The sequence below is a fragment of the Ursus americanus genome, chromosome 26 (assembly GCF_024610735.1).
Source record: "Ursus americanus isolate L20-20 chromosome 26, mUrsAme1.1.p, whole genome shotgun sequence".
Classification (NCBI taxonomy): domain Eukaryota; kingdom Metazoa; phylum Chordata; class Mammalia; order Carnivora; family Ursidae; genus Ursus; species Ursus americanus.
In genome coordinates this window covers 15,810,916-15,828,156 of record NC_142152.1, presented here as the reverse complement: position 1 = coordinate 15,828,156, position 17,241 = coordinate 15,810,916, and the positions used below count along the sequence as shown (strand labels likewise).

The 17,241-nt window shown below is 45.9% G+C and overlaps 1 protein-coding gene across 4 annotated transcripts in view; it reads right to left on the bottom strand.

The window, feature by feature from the left end:
• Positions 1-17,241, bottom strand: part of SMOC1 (SPARC related modular calcium binding 1) — a 152,964-nt gene that overhangs the window by 55,705 nt on the left and 80,018 nt on the right. The gene's annotated exons all lie outside the window — the stretch shown is intronic.

Here is a 17,241-nt window from a genome sequence, read left to right as displayed (position 1 = left end):
TGTGTGACTCCCGGGCACGACCACAGCAACCTCGCTACTTCTTATGTCTTTGAATGCTGGGTATCTTATATCATACCTAGATAGGGCCGCTTCGTTTTTCCTCTGAGGGTTCTCACCAAGACCTGCACATTTCCCCTCCCCCCCCACTCCCGCCCAACTGTAAAAAGTTCTGATTGGTGAACTAACTTGGCAAGTACAAGTTGGAATGCCACCATGGCAGGCTGACTTGACCCTTCTTTAACAAGCAGTGGCAAGTAGTGGGCTCTTCTTTTCCTAGCTTCTCCCAGCATCATGCAGTCGGCCTGCTTACTGCTCAGGTGGCCCTCCTGAGACCAGGGCACATACTAGTGGCTGTAACCCCACTAGATGACGGGGTTAAGGTGAGAACAAAGTCACTCGACCCTGCAGCTTCTAGTTCTAGATGTCCTGCTGCCCCTCTGTGTGACCATCCTCAAGCCTCCATAATTGGGTCCGCCCTGTCTGGGAATAGTAAATAAAAGTGAGACTTTTGCTTCATTTGGGATAACTCTTCTCTCTCTTCCAACAGCTATCACTCTGTCCACCTCCTCTTACCCCACCCCACCCCACCCCCCCCCTCTTTCCCATCCATTTCCCAACACAGAGTTCCTAAACACAAATCAGGGCCTCACTCCCCTGCTGAAAACCACTCCGTGATTTGCCATAGGATTCAGGAGAGAGATTAAGCTCATTTACGTGGGGCTCAAGGTCCTCCATGATCTGCCCCCTGCCTACCGTCACAGCCGCAGTTTACACCCATGTCTCCACATGCACCCTCCCATGGAACCACAGTGAAACCTTTGAAGCCTGCAAATGCACCCTAGGATTTCATGATTCTGAATATTTGTTTGCTCCAACTATTCAATGGTCCGGGATACCGTTCCCCAAATCATCCCCAACCCCCTCCTGGTCCCTCTGTGTTCCCACCCACTTCATGATAGCCTCTTTCTGCAAAGCAATCCCAGCCTCCCCGCTTTCTCTTCTCCTGACCCTCCACACACCCTGGCTCCCTACATTCAGAGCCCTTATCTCCCCACCAAGACTGTGACCTTCCTAAGGCAAGGGACGGCATACTGGTTATTTTCTATCTTCTACGCATCCGGCAGGATGCCTGACATTTACCATAGGCATTTGATGAGTTGAATAAGTGCTTAATTATCATATTTCCTCAATTCTTGGTCCCCATCAATTCTAAAAATGTAGCATCACTTAAACAGCCCCACCATATTAAACGTGGACCTCAATGACAGGATGGGTGCCAACTGCAAAGATATTAACATGTGAAAAAAAGTGCCTCTTGGGATCAAGGACATATTGGAATCAAGGGTAGACAGTAACAGCATACAGACTGACTGGTGAAGTATATAGGGGTATACAAGCGAGAGAGATCTGATGGCCTGGGTGAAATCCAGAGTGTATCAGAAAGGCAGAAGAGCTACCAAATGGCTTCTGGCTTTGCGTGGGTACCAAAAGCTGTAGTTTTCCCCAAGACTAGCCGTTTTACTACAAACCTACCCCCAGAAAGCAGGATAAGAACAAGATGGAGGGCATCTTGTTCCTACCAGTATGATGACTGGGTATAAATAAGGCATTTACCTCCGCTCTTCCGTGTAAAGAAACTGCATTTAGTGCCCTTACCCCGGTCCCATATGCCAGGCTCACTTCATCTCATGGACACCGATAAACCTGATGGCCAGGGTGGCTGCCACAGATGCTCACCATGATCAGCACCTTGGGCTGAGTCAGTGCTACCTTCTGAGAAAGCCTAATGACAGAATGGAAGAAACCCAGACAGACCCGCGTTTGAATCCGAATGCAGCCAGTTACAGATTAGGCATGTTACTTAGCTCTTTGAGCTCCATCTATAAAATGGGGAGAACAACGCCAAACCTGGAGGGCCCTGGCAAGGAAAACAGACAGTGTGAGTCCAGTGCCTGGCACAGGAGATGGGCTGGGTACAAGGTGGCCATGGCAATGATTGCTCTCAGCTGTGTCGGAGACACCTGGCAAGCCGGCCTCCTCCCGGGCCAGATCTCCCCTAGTAACCTCCAGAGGCTTGGGTGGGACACACTGCTGGAAACTTGGGAGTTCCCTTCAGATTCTGTCAGCCCTGCAGGGGGCAGTTCCTAGATGATTCCTTGCCAGCGGCAGCATTTTAATAGGGCCTGGCTAGCTGCTTTCTCCTCCCCTGCCAATAATCACCTGCAGGGGAAACCAGTTCCCAGGGCTGGGCGGCCACACTGACTCACTCCCAGGCGAGGGCCAGCTTTCCTCTGCATGAGGACTCTACCCCCCACGTCCAACAATGGAGGCAGTACCTCTGGCCCAGCGCTGCCTGCTGGGGCTGGGTGCTGTGGTCACACAGACTGCGGAGGATGGCTGGACAAAAGCCCCCTCCTCCCAGGCATGCAGAGTCCCAGCCAAAGCTACTGAGGAGTGAACTAAATGCACGAGTAGGACGCTAAACCCAACGCTTTGTTGCGAGGGATATAATCTGACCTCTGGGCTAAGCAGGTCCCCAGAGCCACAAGCTCACTGAGTGTCCCCATTGTATCCCTACAGGCATGTGGACGCTGCCTCCCAGCCCCCAGCCAGGCTCAAAGGCCCAAACACAGCCCCCTTTTCCCCAGGGCTCTCAGGATTTTCCTCGGACCAGGCTCCAAGGAATAGACCCCAGATTACAAAATCCTCAGCCTGGGAGGAACTCAGGAGACGACCAGCAAGGTTGCTTCCCTTTGCCAAAGGAGCCCCACGTTATTCACCCATGATTCTCAATCAGGAGATTGTAAATTGTCTTGGGGGAGTTTTCAAGATGCCTTCTAAAAGAGAAAGAAGTTACATGGAGACAGAAAGCAAGGGTCATGGAATCAGACTCCAGCCCACTTAACTAACTAGCTCCACCATGTAAGTTAAGTTAACCACTTAATCTTTCCAACTCTCTGCAGCCTTGGAAAGGTTCTTAATCAAACCAAGCCTCAGACTGTCCCTGTCTACTTAAAAATTGGAGACAATGATGAGGTACTTGGGTGGCTCCACCAGTTGAGCATCCAACTCTTGGTTTCAGCTCAGGTCACGAGCTCAGGGTCATGAGATTGAGCCCCACATGGGGCTCTGAGCTCAGTGGGGAGTCTACTTGAGATTCTCTCTCTCCCTCTCCTGCTGCCCCTCCCCCCGCTCATGCTCCCTGTCTCTCTTTAAAAATAAATAAATAAATAAAATACTTTAAAAAATAACTGGAGATAATTATACTTACCTCACTCTGTTGTTGAGAGGATTAAATTAGATGTTGCAAATAAAGCACTAAGCTCCCATGGTAAGTGCCCAGTTAAGCTTAGCTATTTATTTTTATTATCATCGTGTTATTTTTGAGCAAACTATCTGTACACTCAAAAAGGGCACAGCCAGATTCCCCGACAGAAACCAAAGAACATCCTATTCTGACCGTTCCCAAGGGAAGGGGTAGTCTAAACTCAGCAAAAAGTTTGAAAAAGTTAGTGGGAGAAGGGAAATTTTGTTTTCATACAGAAACAGTTCAATTACTCTCAGAGGAGAGAAGTAAGATTTCTTGCAGAAAAGCAGTCAGGTTGTAAATTCTACAGAATTGATGGTTTATACACACCATCAACATGTAATTGCTACCTAGTTTGGCTTCCTCCCTTGAAACTTATTTAACGTTTTAAATTAATAAGTAATCCCCTTTGTCCTACCACCCCCCACCCCAGCCTCAAATTAATTAACTTTCATATTTAATTTATGGGAAAATCATGGGCCGCGAGGAATTGAAAAGGTAATTAGCCATCTCTAGTATCTTACTACACAGCTGTCAAAGCCCAGGGTTGTTCCAGGCCCAAAGGTATAGATACAAACCATGGAATTTGCTCCTACTCCTCTCTGGTGCATCCCAGGAAAGCTGAAATGTCAATTGATGGGTCTTCCTTCAGAGACGAAAAGTGTTTGGACATCAACCTAGGTGAAATTACTCACTGCTTAACTATACTGTTGGAGATGACTGGCATACTTAATATAGGCTTTTTTATACCGAGGGTGTTGCATGTGAACCTATCATTGAGACACACACACAAAAAGAGAAAAAAAGCCAAACATGACACTACAGAAACTCATCAATCACAAAGAAAGAGAACAAAGGATCAGAGAAGACCGAACAATCAAAAAACAATTAACAAAATGTCAATAAATCCATACCTATCAATAATTATTTTAAATGTAAACGGCCTAAATGCTCCGATCAAAAGACACAGGGTGGCAGAATGGATTAAAAAAAAAATCCATCTAAATGCTGCCTACAAGAGACTTTATCTCAGACCTAAAGATACAAATAGACTGAAAGTGAGGGGATGGAAAAATATTTACCATGCAAATGGAAGCAAAAAAAGAAGCCAGGGCAGCAACACTAGTATCAGACAAAATAGACTTTAAAACAAAGACTATAACAAGAGACAAAGAATGTAACATCATTACATAATGATAAAGGGATCAACCCAACAAGAGGATATAACAATTGCAAATATCTATGCACCCAACATCGGAGCACCTAAATACATAAAGCAAATATTAACAGACATAAAGAGAGAAACCGATGGTAATATAATAATAGTAGGGGACTTTAACATCCCACTTCCATCAATGGATAGATCGTCCAGGCAGAAAATCACTCAAGGTACTTTAAAACAGTGTGTTTTTAGGTAAGCAAATTTCATCTCTGACTCATATACTTAAATATTTTTGGCAAGAAGCCCTTTGCATAAACAGCCCAATGGTATATTTCAGGTCAACCTCTGTCCAAATTAAGACAAATGTGAAATTGTTTTAAGCCTGTTCAACATTAGCCCAACTGCTGGACATCTGGAAGAACGTGGGAGGCTAGCACTCTCAACAAATGCAGCGAAGTAACTGATGGGTACAGAGGAGCAGAGCAAACCCCAGCTCACAGGATAAAGCAGATCAGGGAATGAAGGCAAAGACAGCAGTGAGAAAAACAAAGGAGACTCCCAGACTATGCATATAGACAACTGTCCCCCACTGCTTCCATGCCCCAAATGGAAAACACCACTTCTACTTCACTCACCCCTGATGATCTCACTGGGCCTTCCGAGTCACGCTGTGTGCAAGTCCTTTATAGGAGAGGCACACGAAGCAGAGGTTATGTGTTCAAATGTCATAGCATAAGAATTTGAATCCCTGGGGCGCCTGGGTGCTCAGTCAGTTAAGCGTCTGCCTTCAGCTCAGGTCATGATCCCAAGGTCACCTGGGATTGAGCCCTGCGTGAGGCTCCCTGTTCAGCCGGAAGTCTGCTTCTCCCTCTCCCTCTGCCCTGCCCCCCTGCTTGTTTTCTCTCTCTCTTGCAAATAAATAAATAAAATTAAAAATCTTTAAAAAATAAAAATAAGTAAAAAAGAATTTGGATCCCTGGCTTCAAACTGCCATAAAATTTTAGAATTGATGGAGCTGGGGAAAAAAGAAAAAACAAACCTTAATGATCCCCAGTCTAACCCAAACATTTTACAAACGAGGAAACAGGTCCAGAGACAGAGAGGTGACATGATTGCAACTCCGAGTCTGGCAGCTGAAGTCCCCCAGGCCTGGAAGGGAGAAGGAGAAAGGCATGGCTCCTTGTGTTGGTACTTGAGGGAACTGACAGGGTCTCTTTGTAATTCTCTGGCATATGGAACTCTTTTGGGAGAGTGGGGGGGGGGAGATGGGAGATGGGATAAATATTCGAATCAAGGAGGCAGCTGGAAGAGTCTTGCACCAGCTTGAGTGAGAGGTTGTTTCTGGTGTGGTTCAGGTGACGGGGCGGGGGCGGGGGGGGGGGGGCCTCTGCCGTGACCTGCTTTCCTCTGGCTGGCCTGCTTTCCTCTGGCTGTTCTTGGGGGGCTTCTCTGACAAGGGCGGGACGTGAGAGTAGCTTCTCTGTTGTTAGACTTTTGCTCTCCTTGATGCCAAGGGTCCCCAGATGCTCTAGGCCAGTCGCCCCTGCTTCTAACTCCTGCCAGACTGAGATGGTTGTGAATACCGCTGGTGTTCTAGGAGGTGAGACTAAGAATTATTGGGGATGATGGGGTTCTGTAGCCAAATAACTTTGGAAACATTGGGTTAAATAAAATCAAAAGATTTCTTGACTGCACAACTTGTCAGAGTCTTCAGTCAGATCATGGTTTAGCTCGTAGAGGAAGATACCGTTTGCAGCAACTCCTAGACTTATTTAACTGGGGGACCCTCCCTTAATTTTGTGTGGGGAGCATTTCGTGGTACTAGTGTTCTCTGAAACATGCTTCTAGGGAAAGGCAATGTAATGAGGTGCAAGGCCTTGCTGCAGTTTCTTGCTTTTCCCAGTCTGACCTTCTTAGAGCCCCGGATCATGTTCTCCTTTTAGCTCAATCTTCCTGAAATAATTTCCCTCCGGCAAACCCCCACCGCCTTTTCGTACCACTTTCTTAAGCTCTGTCTCTATTACAAAATCCACCTTGAGTGGCCTCGGACCTTCCCTGACAACTGGGATCCCCTCCAAGGCACAGCACCTTCTCACCCCGTGGCTTCAACTCCCCCCTTCTCTTTTCCTTGTGCCTCTTTTGTAAAATAGAGAATGTGAGTCATCTGCAAAGGGACGGGCTTGAACATTCTTAGCAACCCCCAAAGCTGTCATGAAATAACTACTATCGTGTACACGAACACTTCCCAGAGGGAAAAAGGGAAACTATGAAGCAGCAGGCATGTGGATATTTGTCTGACTCTCTTTTGGCAGTGGGACTAAGAGACGGTTTTTTTTTCCTTTCTTATCTGCCAGTGGCCCCAGCTCAGTTCGCAGGTACTCTGGATTAAGTTAAGGCACGCTGAAAGTTCAACATCTTGCTCTTGGTCCAACTGATAACTTGGTTTCAGGGCAGTGTTTCCAGCGGCCCCACTTTCCTTTTGTCCGCATTCCCTAGGGGACCTCGGAGAAATTGGGTTTCTTCGTGGGTGCCATCGGCCCCTAACTGAGAGAATGATGAGGCCCCAGGCCTCATGTTCCCCTAGAACGTCTCGGTCAGGAGCTGCCGAGAACACGCTTTATCGAGTGTATGTTACACTCACTGGGAGCACTTGTGAAAACATGGCTGGGCCCCACCCACACAGTTTCTGGAGTCCTTAGGTCTGGGATCAGTTGGAGAATCTGCATTTCGAACAAGCCCCCAGGTGCTGCTGCTGGTGGTGCCGAAACCACAGTTCAAGAGCCACTGTTTGGAAGGAAACTCCCCCCACCCCGCCCTTCCTGGCACCGATCATGAACTCCTCCAGAGACAAGTACTTTTCTAGGTGGGAATTTGGGAACAAGGAGCCTTATGACCATACTTCACTCCCGTTTTTACGTTCCAGTTGTTTTTGATGACGTGTGGTCTTCTAATTCATGGGTCTAGCGATGGAAGCATTAAATCGTCTGGGTGATTTCACACATGGAAGAGAGTTTGATTGCAGTGAGAAGAAAGGGGGACGAGGGAAGGGATGGTGTAATTCTTTTGGTCTGGCTAGCATGAGCTGTTTTTTCCTCAGTTTGGAAAAGCTTACCCCACGAGTGTCCCCCTCATCTGTAGTCAGGTTTGGCTCAGAAGCAACAAGATGCAGGAGGAAAAACATGGCTTTGGAGTCAAAATGACGGGGGTTTAAATACTAATCTCTGCCACAAGCTGTGTGGCTTTGGCAAAGTCACTTAACCTCTCTGAACCTGTCTATGATACGGAGTTAATGGCACCCACCTTGAAGGTTACTGAGAAGACAAAATGAGACAAGATATATAAAGCATCTAAAATGGTGTGGGGTGTAGAGTACGCCCTCAGCGCAGCTGCATTTGTCCTTTTCCCCTTCCCTTTGCAGGGAAGATGGAGGTCATAGCTTCAAGGCGCTGCTCTTTTTGTTGGCTGTAGACATCGTCTCTTGCCTTCTGCCAGGTTAGGGAAGCCTCTAGGTCGGGGGAATGAGGGGCAGGAAGATAATCTTACGATTTCAAATCCTCCTAAATATGGGATTCTTTGTTGACTATATTTTTATGTGTTGATGGTGTAATGGAGCTGCCGGCATGATGTTTGTCAGAAGTGGTGTATTTACAAAGAGAGACAGAGTCATTCTTCCCTAGGCTGTTTATGACCACATCCCAGTTTTGGGAAGGACACTCTGTAAGAGGGGTCTTGGCAAATTGAATTCAGAGGGAAAAGAGACATAAATCCCTATGATATGGGAATGATTGAGAGAAGTAAGGATTTTTGCCAGGGCAAAAAGGAATTTGTTGGCTAAAAGAGAGAATTTCACAAGGACATAATGGTGTCTGTCTTCAGACCTTCCCGTGAAACGTGAGATTTCTATGGATTCAGTTAAGTCCTATAGTTGGGAGTGGGGATGGGGTGTTATCTGTCGCCAATTGCAGCTCTCCAGTCAATTTAGAGAAGGACTTTCCGAATAAACTGTCCTGAAATGCATTATGTATGTTGTCTTTGGTGGTAATAAGCTTCCTGTCCCTGGTGGCAATCCAAGCAGAAGGTAAATGACTGGGTCCTGAGCCCTGGATTGAGACGGGGTAGGGAGACGAAGGGGAAGATGAACTAGATACCTCTGAGGTCTCCTTTTACCCAAAAGTTCTGTGATTTTATAACTTGCTCTAAACTGTCTGCTGCTTAGGAGTAAGGTGAAAATCTACACACTGGTACCTAATTATCAGTTAAGACCACTCTTCCGAGTGTCTGATGAACATTTTTTGTAGTTTTTCAAAAAGTGTGAACACCATCCCCTCAACACACACATAAAGGATGTTTTAAAAACCTGAGTGTTAGAACCTCAGGGACCCAAAGGACTTTCTTCCCTTAACTCCACTCCTTCTGTCTGTGCCTAGAATGGCCCAGGCTACTTACAGTAGCAAATACAGCACCTCTTGTTTACTCGCGTTAATGTCCGTGTGGGGGGAAAATATCAAATACACTTTTTTCTTTTTTAAATTTTTTATTTTAGTATAGTTGAATCAAATATGCTTTTCTTGTTTTAAAAAAAGGTACCCAGTAATCAAGCCACTCATGTGTAAGAGCTTTAAACAGGGCAGAACTGTGCAAATCTGGCCCGCAGTGGGACAAAGGTGGGACAGGGGTGGCCTGCAGGAGTGGGAACTCCTTGTTTCCCCAACTGACTTCACTTTTAATGAAACTTTCCCGCCTTCACACGTCCCTCCTGTGTTATTTATCACCTTTCCCTACTTTGATGGGGAAAAATAAATCCTACCCCTTTAATTTTGCAGAAGAGCTTAGCTGACTGGCCTGCAGGGTCACCTCCTGGCATATCGTGTGCAACCACAGGAGAGCGGCAGTAGCCCTAAGTGCGTGTGTATTAATGGCACTGCCTGGAAGGTTCCTGACTAAGTGTTTGCTGCACGCCAACGTGTGCCTCCCCACCCGACTGAACATTAGCTACTGTCTCGTAAAATCCAAAAAAAGTGTGGCGGTCACCTCCCAGAGGCCATCGAGTGAACCTCCCTCCCAGGGCAGTAGCACTCCCTCCCCTCCCCAGCAGCACCCCTGCTAGATGCCAGTTCAGTTCCCAGGATGGGAAGGTAAGTTCTCTCTGAGTCAGACATTCCATTTGTGGATTGCTCTACTTGTAAAAAAGTTCTCCCTGTTCTGAGTCAGAATCTGAGTCACTGGGGAGTTTACTCAGTGATCCTGGGTCAGCTCCCTGGGACTATTCAGTAAAAAGCTATTGTCATCCACAAAGGTTTAAGATGGTTCTCTGTATCCCTTTGGTCATCTCTTCCCCCCTCCCACCCCCCATCTGTTGGTTCTTCTCATCTGCAAATCAAACATGTCTGGCCTCTTTGAGTATCCCTCATGTGATATAATTTCCCCATCTTACTCACGTGAGTCACCCTCCTAGGTATGCGGGAGTTTGGCAACATCACTCTAAAAGATGGCAATGTCCTTTAGAGAGGCAGTAGAGAGGGGTGGTTAAGACCAAGACCACTGGAGCCAGGCTGCTTGGGCTGGATCCTGACTCTTTACTTGCGAGCATGCAGGGTCTGGGTGCTCCCAGCGGGGCATCTGAGCTCCCCACGGCCCCTGGAAAGTCTGCCCCTATGTTTGTCTATCGTGGAAAGGAAAGGTGCAAGCTCTGGGCAGTGTCTGCTGCTGCTCTTCCGCAGTGGGGTGTACTTGGGAGGGAGGGAAGGATGGAGGCCTGCTTCTCCAGCCTTCCTGCTGCCTGCGGGGAAAGGGAGGCTCAGTGGTGGGGGCTTCCATCACCCTCTCTGCTGCTCTCTTTCTAAGTGCCTGGGCTTGCGCTATGAAGGTGGTCTGGATGTTTGTTTCTGGCTCTTCCTCCTCCCCACCTCCACAGCACAGAACTGTGCTTCCCGAAATCACCTGAGTTGTGTGTCTAGCTTGCAAAGCAGATGATGCCAGCCAGTCTGGGAGAGGATGCTCTCCTCTCCCAGGACGTGGCCATTCAGCATCGAAGAGCAGGACAGAGCAGTGGTCGGGCAGGTGGGTCACCACAGGATTTAGTGGATACAGTGTTCGAGCATAAAGCAGGCCTCATCCACCCACACTGTCTTGCATTCCTCTGCATCGGACACATGACTCTGGGGGTAACCGGTTCTCTCTCTGAAAAGAGGAGAGCGGTGGCTCCCACCGAGTCCAAGAGTGTAGATGCACCACTTGCCAGATGAGTCCTTCCCGCGCACGGAAGGATCAGGCCCTGTCCCTGCCATCATTCACAAGATGAAAAATTCACTGTCCCAGGACTGCCAACCAACGCGTACAGGATTTGATGAAAATGTTCTGGCACGAGATTGTGAAGACGGCTGCACACAGCTCTGTGAATGTTAAAAGCCACTGAACTGTACACTTGAAAGGATAAATGTCATGGAATGTGAACTGTATCACTAAAGCTGTTACTTCAATTTTTTTTTCAGGTAGGCTCCATACCCAGCATGGAGCCCAACACGGGGCTTGAAATTTCGACCCTGTGCTCAAGACCTGAGCTAAGATCAGACTTAACTTAGCTTAACCGACTGCGCCACCCAGGCGCTCCTCAAGCTGTTATTTTAAGGAACAAAACCAGGTGGCCAGCTCACAAGTCACAGTTTGCTGACCTCTGAAATAGCTCAACTAGTTCTCCCATTTTACAGTTGAGCAAACTGATACCCAAAGAGGAAGAAAACTAACATCCCCTGAATAGCAATTATGTGCTAAATAGTGGTCATTTTCATATAAGTTATCATATGCAATATCTGGTTGTTTGGAACAAAAGCAATACAATGAAAAACATATGTAAAACAAGGAATAAGATGCCCTGGGCACGGTAGATGTTCAAATTATAACAATAATAATGTGTTTATTGAGTATTTAACCAAAAAGGAACAAGAAAAGCAACAACTTGACCAACAGTGGGTCTATTTACCATTATGCCACTTATACATAAAGGATGGGCTTGATTTTTTTTTTAACAGTGTAACTGCTTAAAAAAAAAAAGTTGGCATTGTACACACCACAGAAGGCTTGGGGAGCCTAGCGCAGGCCACCATCCACTAAAACATACAGAACTGGCTTTGTCTGGGGGCATCCAAAGGAGCCATTTATGGCTAGAGAAGCTCAGAACACTCCAGCTTATGGAAGCAGCCAGGGTTTTAGTACTTTACCTAGAGAGGCCTCTGCGGTGAGCTGAGACCCACACGGCTGCTCTAGGTAAGACAGTTCCACATGAAGACAAAAAGACATAGCTCCTAGACTCATCAAAGATAGGATGAACCCTTCCGCTATGACAACGCGCAGCACTCCAGCCCGCCAATGCTCAATCTGCCAGGGTCCGCAAAGCATCAGTACCTTCCACACCTGCTGGGAACCTGGAAGAAGAAGGTCCAGCTGGTAAACCCGGGTGATCCCAGGCCCACAGGGCTGACTTCAGGAACGGCAGCTCTGCACTGTGGGGGTGGGGAGGAGGAGGAGCTAAAAAGGGAACATCCACACCTGCTTCCTAGCTTGGCCCAGGCACTCAGGAAGTAAGTTGTAGTTCCTTAGGTTTTAGGAAATATAACGGTAAGAACTATAGAAATGCTGACAAGGGGAGCCCACCATCTTCACCAAAAAACCACAGAACTTTTTCTTTGCACTTCCAATTCAGAACAAAGCATTGTCAAAAAAAAAAAAATTTACAGTTCCCCAGGGCCCCTATAGGCAAAAAAAAAGAAAAGAAAAGAAAAGAAAAGAAAAGAAAAGAAAAGAAAAAAAAATGACCTCAGGGAATAAAAAAGCATGTGTATGTGTGCATTCATGTGGGGAGTAGTGATTAGAACAAGTAAAAATGAGGAAAGTGTTAGTGCCAGATAAATCTTTATTAAGGAAAGCTGTTCCCGGAACATGAAATCAAAGATGGGAAATAGAATACATTTTGTCACATAGAAGTAACATTACAAATGGTGTTTTATGGTCTATAGTATTGTTAGAACCATGCAGCTACACAAAAAATTAAAATGGCTTGGGAATGTATTTGATAACAACCACGGATCAACCACGTTGTGCTCAATACTGTGGAAGGCAATTTGGTGGTATGCGTCAGATGCCTGAAAAAGCGCGTGTCCTTTTGACCCGGTATTTGACTTCTGGAAATTGAATCCCCGCATTTCCAGGCTTCATTGCGCGTCACACAGTGGAATACGATGCAGCCGTTAAAAATCAGGTAGAGAGGAGGGGTCTAAGATGGCGGGGTAGGAGAAACCTGAACGCCCCTCCACTCGTTCCACATGTGGGTCTACAGCTGCATACGGATTTCCCTCTGAAAAAGATCTCAAAGCTAGACGAACTCCTTCTCCACAGCAAAGGATAAAAGGACCACATCAAAATGGGTGGGAGAGGCAGAGACATGGTCTTGCCAAAAACCTCACATACCCATGCACCCCAGCCGTGTGGGGACCCCCAACTGGGAAGTCTCTCGCTAGTTCAGCATCTCTCCGAGAGCCCCTGGGATCCACACCAGAGAGACGAACCCCCCAAAACACCTGTCTTAGAAAAGCAAGGGGCTGACATCCAAGGCACCCAAAATGCTATAAGAAACGGAGAGTCCCCCTTTAAAGGTCTCACAGGCAGTCTTATTCACCCCAGTGAACGATCCAGTGCAAAAGCAATTTGAAAAGCACCTGGATTTAAGTAAAGAACAATCATTTGCTGGTCTGGGGGTTTCTGCTGGAGGGGCAGGAGACAGCTGGGTTCTCTCTAGAGACAAAAGCGCCAGCAGATGCTATTTGGGTACTCCCCACCTCCCAGTGCAGGCAGGCCTATTCAGACACAGCACCCTCCCCTGCCCCACTGGGAGGTGGGGAGGAGGGGTGGAGAGGGGATAGGCCCAGAACGGTCCCATTGCCCTGTTGAGACCAGAGAGCATAGGCGGCTGCAGGGCCACCCTGCTCCCTAGCTGGTGTAGATAGGCATGAATGGCCATGGCATTCTCTCACTCCTTTGCTAAGGTCAGCAGCACAAGTGGTTATCACACTCTCCCACACCCTGACTGGGGCTGGTGACTATGAGTGGTCATGGCTTTCTCCAGCCCCCAACCTGGGGCCAGCGAGCGCAGGGCAGACAAGGCACTCCCCAGCCGCATGGCTGAAGGCCTCAGGTGCTCACAGTCGCAGCATTGTCCTCTTGAATTTCTGAAGCTAGAGAGAGGGCCCCGCCCCCTGCGTTCTCCAGCTGCCCTGCTAAAGTCAGCACACACAAACCACACAGGGGATATCCCTTGTTTGCCTGGCCCTGGTGGCCAAGGGGGCTGGCTTTCCTGAGCTCCAAGGGACTATAACAGACAGTTATAAATTCTAAGACAGTTCCCGGCAGGCCAACACCTTGTGCAGGCCCAGCATAGACAGCAGACTTGAACACATACCCAGTCTTCCTGTGAAAAAGGCCTATTGACTTATCCTAAAACTACAGCCTGAGGGACAGGCTTCAGGTCTCCCACATGGCTAGAGGCTACTGAGGCACTCCCAGGGAACATAAGCAGGGAGACACCATTCTTGCACAACCCTTGGCCTTGCTATAGCTTGACAAGACCTCCCAGAAAGGAGTTTATATATTCATCTGGAGCCCCGAGTTTTGCAACTGTCACCTAGGGGACACCTCCGGATCTCCTGACCTGGAGGCTGGCAGGGATTATGGCTGCAGCCCCACAGGACTATATATACATATATATATTCTTTAAAAGCTGCTGCCTGGGGCACCTGGATGGCTCAGTCGTTAAGCGTCTGCCTGCGGCTCGGGGCGTGATCCCAGGGTCCTGGGATCGAGCCCCGCATTGGGCTCCCTGCTCCGCTGGGAGCCTGTTTCTTCCTCTCCCACTCCCCCTGCTTGTGTTCCTTCTCTCGCTGGCTGTCTCTCTCTCTGTCAAATAAATAAATAAAATCTGTCCAAAAAAAAATAAAATAAAAAAATAAAAGTTGCTGCCTGAGGGTCTGGCTTCCAGTCAGCTTGAAACTAGGTGCTAAATGAGATTCCTTCCTTGTAACATTGACAGGTCTTGACATATGCTCAACAGCAGGGGCATATCAAGGATAAATCAGGTTGTTTAGACAATCACAAAAGTTCAGGAGACAACCAAGAACTAGGGCAAAGTTGAACTATAAGTTTCATCATCTACACAAGGCCACTGCTTCAAGACTGGGAGAGGTAGCTGTTTTGCCTAATGCATTGAAACAAACACAGAGAATCAACCAAAATGAGTAAACAGAAATATGTTCCAAAAGAAAGAACAAGGCAAAACCTCAGAAAAAGACCTCTGTAATGATGCAGAGATAAGTAAACAAGCTGGTGAAGAATTCAAATGATCACAAAGACGCTCACTGAATTTGGGAGAAGAAAGGAGGAGCCCAGTGAGAACTTCAGCAAAGAGATAGGAAATATTTTTGAAGTACCAAACAGGAGTCACAGTGCTAAAGAATACAAAAACTGAGCTGAAAAATACACGAGAGGGGTTCAACAGCAGGCTCGATGAAGCAGAAGAATGGATCAGTGAGCTGGAAGACAAAGCATAGGTATTCACCCAGACAGAGCAGCAAAAAGAAAGAAGAATTTTAGAGGCAGCTGGGTGGCTCAGTTGCTTGGGTGTCCAACTCTTGATTTTGGCTCAGGTCATGGTCTCAGGGTTGTGAGATCAAGCCCCACATCAAGCCCAGCGTTGAGCCATGCATCAGGCTTCACACTCAATGGGGAGTCTGCTTGAGATTCTCTCCCTGCCCCTCTGCTCCTCCTCTCTCTCTCCCTAAGTAAATAATGTATTAAAAAGAAAAAAGTGTAAAAATAGAGATAACTTAAAAGACCTATATAGGACAACATCAGGCAGAATAACATTCACATTATAGGGGTCCCAGAAGGAGAAGAGAAAAAGAAAAGGGCAGAAATCTTATTTGCCAAAAACTCCCTAACCTGGGGGGAGTAACAGATATTCAGGTACAGGAAGCCCAGAGATTTCTAAATGAAATGAAGCCAAAGAGATCCACACCAAGGCACATTATAATTAAAATGTCATAAGTTAAAGAGAGAATCTTAAAAGCATCAAGAGAAAAGCAACTTGTTATATACAAGGGAAACCCCACAAGGCTATGAGCAAACTTTTCCGTAACTTCCAACCACAAATATTCTACCTGGCAAGGTTATCATTCAGAAGTGAAGAAGAGACAAAATTTTCCAGATAACCCAAAGCTAAAAGAATCCATCACCACTAAACCAGCCTTATAATAAATGTTAAAGGGATTGCTTCTAAACTAAAAAGAAATGGCACTAATTAACAAAAAAAATGCAAAAGTAAAAATCTCACTGGAAAAGGTAAATATATAGTAAAGGTAGTGGTTAAATCACTTATAAAGCCAGTGTGAAGGTTAAAAGACAAAAGTAGTAGAATTAACTAAAACTACATTAGTTATAAGGTATATAAAATAAAAAGAGGTAAAGTGTAATGTCAAACACATAAAAACCTTGGGGGGGGACAGTAAAAATGTAGAGTTTTGGAATGTATTCAAATTCAAGTTGCTATCAACCTAAAATGGGCTGTTATATATACAGTACGTTCTATGCAAACCTTGTGGTAACCACAAAACAAAACTTATAGTAATACATAAAGGAAAACGAGAAAGGAATCTAAACACTAAAGACATCATACCACAAGGGAAGAGAGAAAAAGGAGCACAGAGAAACTACAAAAATAGCCAGAAAACAGTTAACAAAATGGCAACAATTACACACCTATCGATAAGTACTTTAAATGTCAAAGAATTCAATTCTCCAATCCAAGACATAGATGGCTGAATGGATTAAACACACACACACACACACACACACACACACACACACACACACAACAAGATCCATCTATATGTGGCCTACACAGAAGAGACTCTCTTCAGAAGTAAGGACACACACAGACTTAAAGTGAAGGAATGGAAAAATATATTCTGTGCAAATGGAAACCAAGAGAAAGCTGGTGTAGCTATACTTATATCCAACAAAATAGACTTTAAAACAAAGACTGTAGTAAAAGTCAAAGAAAGGAATTATGTAATGATAAAGAGCTTAATCCAGCAAAAAGATAAAACATTTATAAATATATATGTACCCAACATAGGAGCACCAAAATATATAAAGCAAATATTAACAGACATAAAGGGGGAAATCAACAACAATACAATAATAGCAGGGGACTTTAGCACCCTACTTACATCAATGGATAGATCATCCAGACAGAAAATTAATAAGGAAACAGCAGCCTTAAATGACACATTAGACCATATGGACTTAAGAGATATACACAGAACAGTCTATTATCCAAAAGCAGCAGAATACACATTCTTCTCAAGTGCACATGGAACACTCCCCATGATAGATCACATGTTAGGCCACAAAACAAATTTCAATAAACGGAAGAAAATTAAAATCATTTCAAGCATCTTTTCTGACCACAATGGTATGAAACTAAGAATCACTTACAAGAAGAAAACTGGAAAAACCACAAACACTTGGAAATGAAACAACATGCTACTGAACAACTACCAGAAAAAAAGTCAAAGAAGAAATAAAAAAATACCTAGAGGCAAATTAAAACAGAAAAATGACATAACAAAAGCTATGGATGTAGCTATAATGGTTCTAAGAGGAAAGTTCATAGCAATACAGGCCTACCTCAAGAAATAAGAAAAGTCTCAAACAAACAATCTAA